The sequence below is a fragment of the Elephantulus edwardii genome, unplaced genomic scaffold (genome assembly GCF_000299155.1).
Source record: "Elephantulus edwardii isolate Elephantulus edwardi_28Jun2011 unplaced genomic scaffold, EleEdw1.0 scaffold00182, whole genome shotgun sequence".
Lineage (NCBI taxonomy): Eukaryota > Metazoa > Chordata > Mammalia > Macroscelidea > Macroscelididae > Elephantulus > Elephantulus edwardii.
The window spans coordinates 5,360,894-5,366,912 of record NW_006399932.1 but is presented as its reverse complement, the minus strand read 5'-3'; the positions used below and the strand labels follow the sequence as shown (position 1 = coordinate 5,366,912).

The 6,019-nt window shown below is 40.4% G+C and overlaps 1 pseudogene; it reads right to left on the bottom strand.

Moving 5' to 3' along the window:
* Window positions 1-1,964: 1,964 nt before the first annotated feature.
* On the bottom strand, window positions 1,965-2,949 carry LOC102849549 (annotated as a pseudogene).
* Window positions 2,950-6,019: the final 3,070 nt, after the last annotated feature.

The window sequence follows — 6,019 nt, the reverse complement described above, 5'->3', positions numbered from 1 at the left end:
GTAAATACTCACCACATTCCAAGTAACTCCAGAGAACCTGAAGTCATCTTCTGCACCATTACTCTCTGTAAACTACCATCAAGTCCTGCAGTCTCTTCCTCATTATTGATGCTGACTCCCTCTGATCTTTTCCACAGCATTTCATGACTTCTAGTCACCATCATCCTCTCTATTCTGCTGCTTACAGTTTCCTGACTGTTCTGTTTGCCTTCTGTTAAAACTTACATTTTTTTTAAGTTCTTATGTTATCAAATTGCATCAATTTATTATGAGTTAAATGTGAAGAACACCACAGATTTAAAACCAAGTACAGAGTGCCTGATTCTTTTTTTTTAATTCCACAAATACCTAGCATCCCAAAATAACATGTAAACAAATCTCTATGCTGCTCACGGACTTCTTTCCAATCTCTACAATAAACTAAATGGCATCAGTTCTAATAGATGACTTTTTATGTAAGTTATGGTTTCATTTTATTACTTTGACTGTATTACTGATGTAGCAAAGAGGGAAGATTTTCAACTACTGTATTTATTTAAAACAAATTGACAGGTTCAAGTACCTGTCTTCAGAAAAATTACATTTTTAAAATAAAATTCAGACTAGGTCACAGTCTCACTTAGACATTTTCAGTTGCTTGATATTGGTCTCGGGATAAAATGTACATTCCTTCCTATGACCTGTAAAGCCCTGCGGGGTCTGACCCTGCTTGCCCCTGCACCCGATGAGAAGTCAACCCAAACACAAGATCTTTACCTTCACAGAGTATGTTAAGCTCCTTCCTACCTCTAAGTCTTTCCAAATATAGTGTCTCCCCGGCTCCAAGCCTATTAGATTCTTGCTCTGTGTGTAAATATTTTTTTCCATGTAGTTCTTCATTTTACTGTCTTCCATTAAATACCTTTATTTCTCTGGCATACCTTCTTTATTGTTTTGATAATATTTTCCATCGTGTACTTATACATTTGCTTTCTTATCTTCTCTAATAACTAGAAATGAAGATAATAAGGCCGGAGGTCATGTCTATTTCACTTACCACTCTCTATAGTGCCAGGCAGATTATAGACACTCATAGATCATAGATATTTGTTGGGGATATCTATCTATCTATCTATCTATCTATCTATCTATCTATCTCCATATCAACTATATCTATATCTCATCTATACTATATCTATATCTATCTATATCCCCAACTCCTACATATATTTGCCTTGACCTAAAGGCATTTTATATATGTGTGTGTATATTCATATACATACACATACACACACACACACACACATATATATATATATATAAGTTCGTCTGACATACTTTGGACATGTTGCCAGGAGGGATGGGTCTTTGGAGAGGGACATCATGCTTGAGAGGGTTGAGGGACAACGCAGGAGGGGAAGACCCTCTATGAGATGGATTGACTCGGTGATTGGGGTAATCGGGATGGGTGTGTCAGAGGCAGTGCGGATGGCGCAGGATAGAGCAGGATTTAGGGCTGTTGTGCATAGGGTCGCTATGAGTCGCAAACGACTCGACGGCACATAACAACAACAACAACACAACTAGGTATAGATTTCATAGAAATATTTGAACAATATATCTGAACCTTGCCCTTTCTTGTGCCATCCTAATGCTCTTTCGTAAACTCAAATCTATTGTTAGAGTCACTGTCAATCCATTTTGTTGAGATTCTTCCTCTCTTTCTCTGACCTTTCGCAAAATATCTGTCTGCCTCTCTCTCTTTTTTTCTTCATTTGAATATATATTTTTATTTAGAATGTAGCACTAACACCATGATGATAAACTGTCACAAATTTGTACCAAGCAGCACATAATCCTTGAAGTGTATTGTTTTTCCACGAGAATTTTAAGTAGAGCATTATTATTATTTGGTACTACAGTCAAAGACGACATTTAGATTCTTCAGGTTTTCGGCATATGGTAACATCAATACCATGATCTAGTCAGGCTGAAGAAAGAAACTCAAAAGCTTGTTCCTTCTCTTCAGTCAGTTCCTTTGCAGTCAGATCCATCTTCTCACGTGAGAAATCATTAACAGCGAGGCCTTCCACAACCTTCCAGGTCTTATTCTTGATTACAACCGGGAATGAGAAGAGCAGGACGTCAGGAACACCATAGGGGTTTGCCATCTGAGATCACGCTCATGGACACAAACTCGCCCTCTGGGGTTCCAAATCAGATGTCCCTGATGTGGTGGCCAATGGCTTTGGCGGCAGACATCGCGCTGGACAACTTCCGGGCCTTGATGACTGCAGCGCCACGCTGCTGCACAGTCGTGATGAACTCTCCCTTAAGCCAGCTGTCGTCTTTGAGAGCTTCATAGATACCAGCTTCTTTGCCTTGAATTTTCACTTTGCCATGGTTGACGTCTGGATATTGGGTGGAGGAATGGTTTCCCCAGATGATGACATTCTTTACATCTTTAGCAGTTACACCAAGTTTAAGAGCAATTTGTGCCGTTGCTTGGTTATGATCCAAACGGGTCAAGCAGCTGAAGTTCTCCTTGGGGATGGACGGAGCTGACTTGATGGCGGTCAGACAGTATTGATGACCTTCACGGATTTCTTGGCGTACTTATCCAAGGCTGTGCCTTGGGACTTGAAGATCTTCACATTAGCTTTCAACAAGTCCTTCCGCTCCATGCCCTCCCGTCGTGGCATGGACCCCACCAGAACGGCCACATCCAGGTCTTTGAAGGCCACTTCCTCCTTATCTGTTGCAATGATATCTTTCAGGAGGGGGAGGACACAGTCCTGCAGCTCCATGACAACGCCCTCCAGGACACCCATCATGGGAGTGATGTCCAACGGCACAAGAATAAGGGGCTGGTCTTTCCCGAAAATAGCGCCATTGCCAATACTGTACAGCAGTGAATAGGCAATCTGACCCAGCCGCCCCCGTCACAAGGACCCTGATTGGTTCAGACATGATTGGGAATTGCGGGGACAATTTCAGCAACTGCATAACCAACCTCCGGGAGTCAGGTCACCTCTACCACGGACTCTCTCTCTCTCTTACACACACACACACACACACACACACACACACACACGTTCCTTCTAATCTATATTTTCTTTCTTTTCAACTGAGTATGTAGAAATATAATCCATGTATAACTTCTAAGAGTCAAGCTTACAAATGGAAAATATGATTTCACAGCATTTAAGCTGCTGAGAGCTAAAAGGATTTAGTTATTGATTTCTTACTGGAATTAGCTGAGTTATTAGAGCTGTATTTTGCTAATTTGGCTTACAGTGAGGTTGATGGCATAACAGCATTACCACCAAAAGCAGCTTTGGCTTTAGCCCTTAATTAGAATTTTCATACCACAGCATCTTGGATTTACCAGGGATTTGTCCTTTAAAGGGATTATGTTGGAGATTATAAAAATGGAGCCCTTGTGAAACATGGTGGAATATGGATTTTAGGAATCTTACTCCAAAGGCCTATTGGCCAAGTCTGTGAAGTTTTGCAGATTCTTCTCACACTCCAAGTTACTGTGACAATGTAGACCAGCTGAAGAAAAATCCTAACTTTCCCCAAAGAAAGCTGACTGGGAGTTGTCATGACAACCACAAATAGGACTTAACCATTTTCATTTAGAAAATCCATATAAAGCTAAAAGCTAGAAATATAGTTCTAGAATCATCTAGATATCTAAAATTGGAAAACATAGCAAACGTGTTGTTATTCAGTTAATTAAGAAAGATAAAATATAGAAAGCAAGACTTGTAGGTTGGTGTTGACAAAGCAGAGACTGTGCAGCTGAGAACAGAGTATCGGGTGCTGATATGCTGCCAGAGGGGACTGCATGGGACTTAGGAAACTGTGCTGGTTGGGGCAGCCCTCTAGCCCTGAGGGCGTCCAACTGCATAATCGGAGGAAGAGCACTGCCCACCACTTACTTACATCTTCCAAGATTACAGGAAACTGTTTCTCAGGAGCACTACACCATGAAAGAGATTGGGAATAACCCAACAATACAACTAACTGGACTTCTATTTGAGCTACTTCCCTTTGTGATATAGTGTCTGGGGGGAGATGGGGGTTGATGTGTCATAATTAGACAGGGAATGGTTCAGAGCTGCTGTACATAGGATCGCTATGCATTGCAGGTGACTCAACCAATAACAGTCTATGACAGGTTTGGAAGCAAGAATGGTATCCACTTCCTAAACAACATGGCTTCAGAAACTCTATGAACTTTGATAAATGTCGATGGTTGTAGAGGGGCTTTAGGCCTTTTGCTCATAGGGTCGCTATGAGTCGTGCTCAACTCAAAGGCAATCCACAATAACAAAAACAACAGCCCTTTGTGATAATGTTGGTTATAGTACTAATTTTTTCCTCAAGAGATAATCTATTGACATTGCAGAATGTAGGACCATCATAGATTGCCATGTGGAGGGCACACCACGTTTACACATTTCATAGGTAATATCAACTTGTAAGGTGCTTACAATTCATTTGTTGGTGATAACATTGGGACATAGATGGATACCATTTTAAAATATTTGTAAGCAATTAATTAATGCCTGGACTAAAGAATTTGACTGCTAACTACACGTTGATGATTTTAACCTACCAGTCACTTCTAGGAACAAAGCCTTTGGAACTCTATGGGGCAGTCCCACTCTGTCCTATAAGGGACAGTTCTACTTGGTCTCTAGAGTCAGAACCAATTAATTGGCAAAGCAGGTGGTGCTTTTGACTGTGGGGTAGAGTTTGGTGTTTCAAATCCACCAAGGAATTACAGTGGAAGAAAAGCCTGGCAATCTTGTTTGGAAAAGATATGCTTTCTCATTGTCATTGACTTGGAAACAACTCATTGCTGACTCCTCTGCAGGTGTCTGAGGCTGTGAATCTATATGGGGATGATTATGACCAGGAAAACCCTACAGACCAGGTCTACTTTATAGTATGTGCTGTTGCCATGGCAGGAATTAATCTGATGAAGGCAATTGTGGCTTTGGTCTGGTTTGATTGAGCAAAAAAAAACAATTAATTTGCCAATGAACACTTCCCTGGATTATATAATCTTGTTTCATGTATTTCAGCCACCTTATCCTACCTGAGAAAGCACCTTGTTGTTTGTTATTGTTGTTATTCTGTGCTATCAAGTAAACAGACTCATGGCTTACATTCAGTGGGTTTTCCTCCTTGTAGGAAGAGATTGTGCATCCTTCTTCCAAGGTGCAGCTGGTGGATTTGAAGTGCTTGCCTTTGGGATTTCAGCACAGCTTCTTACCAGTAGGTCACCAAAGCTTCCCAAGCACTTTACTGTGTATTAATTCCAAGTGGAGAAAGAAGACACAGAATTTTAAAATACAGACACTGGCAATATATTTTAAAACAGAATTGCATTATTCTTGGTAATTAAAAAGAAAAGATTGTGCACAATTTAGTATTTAAATTATCTCCTTATACAAATACAATGCATTCTTTAAGAGAGAGAGAGAGAGTAAGAAGCTACTAAAAAAGTTACCTACCTGTCCAACGTACTGTGGTAGGTTGTGAATTGTTATGATACTGCAATCAATGTTATCCATAATGCAAATGCCAGCAGAACCACCCACGGTGGAAAGGTTTCAGCGAAGATTCCAGCCTTAGATGGATGGAGAACAAAACCCTGGTGATCTACTTAAATCAGTCAATGAAAACCTTATAGATAACAACTGAATATTGTTTGATACAATTCTAGAAGATGTTGCTATTGTTATATGCCAACAAGTTGGAAACAACTCATGCTTGGTATATACCTTATAGCTGGTTTTCAGAGGCTGTAAATCACATGGGAGGAGACTGCATACTTTTCTCCCATAGAGTAGCTGGTAGATTCAAACTGCCTGCCTTTGTGCTTGCAGCACAACTCCTTACCACTAGGCAATGAGCTGGAAGATGAATCCTGATGATTTAGAAATCACTTATATATGACTTATTCATACAAAACCTATAACTAGACCAAGAAACTGTTGTGGGAACAGATTAAGGGAACGTC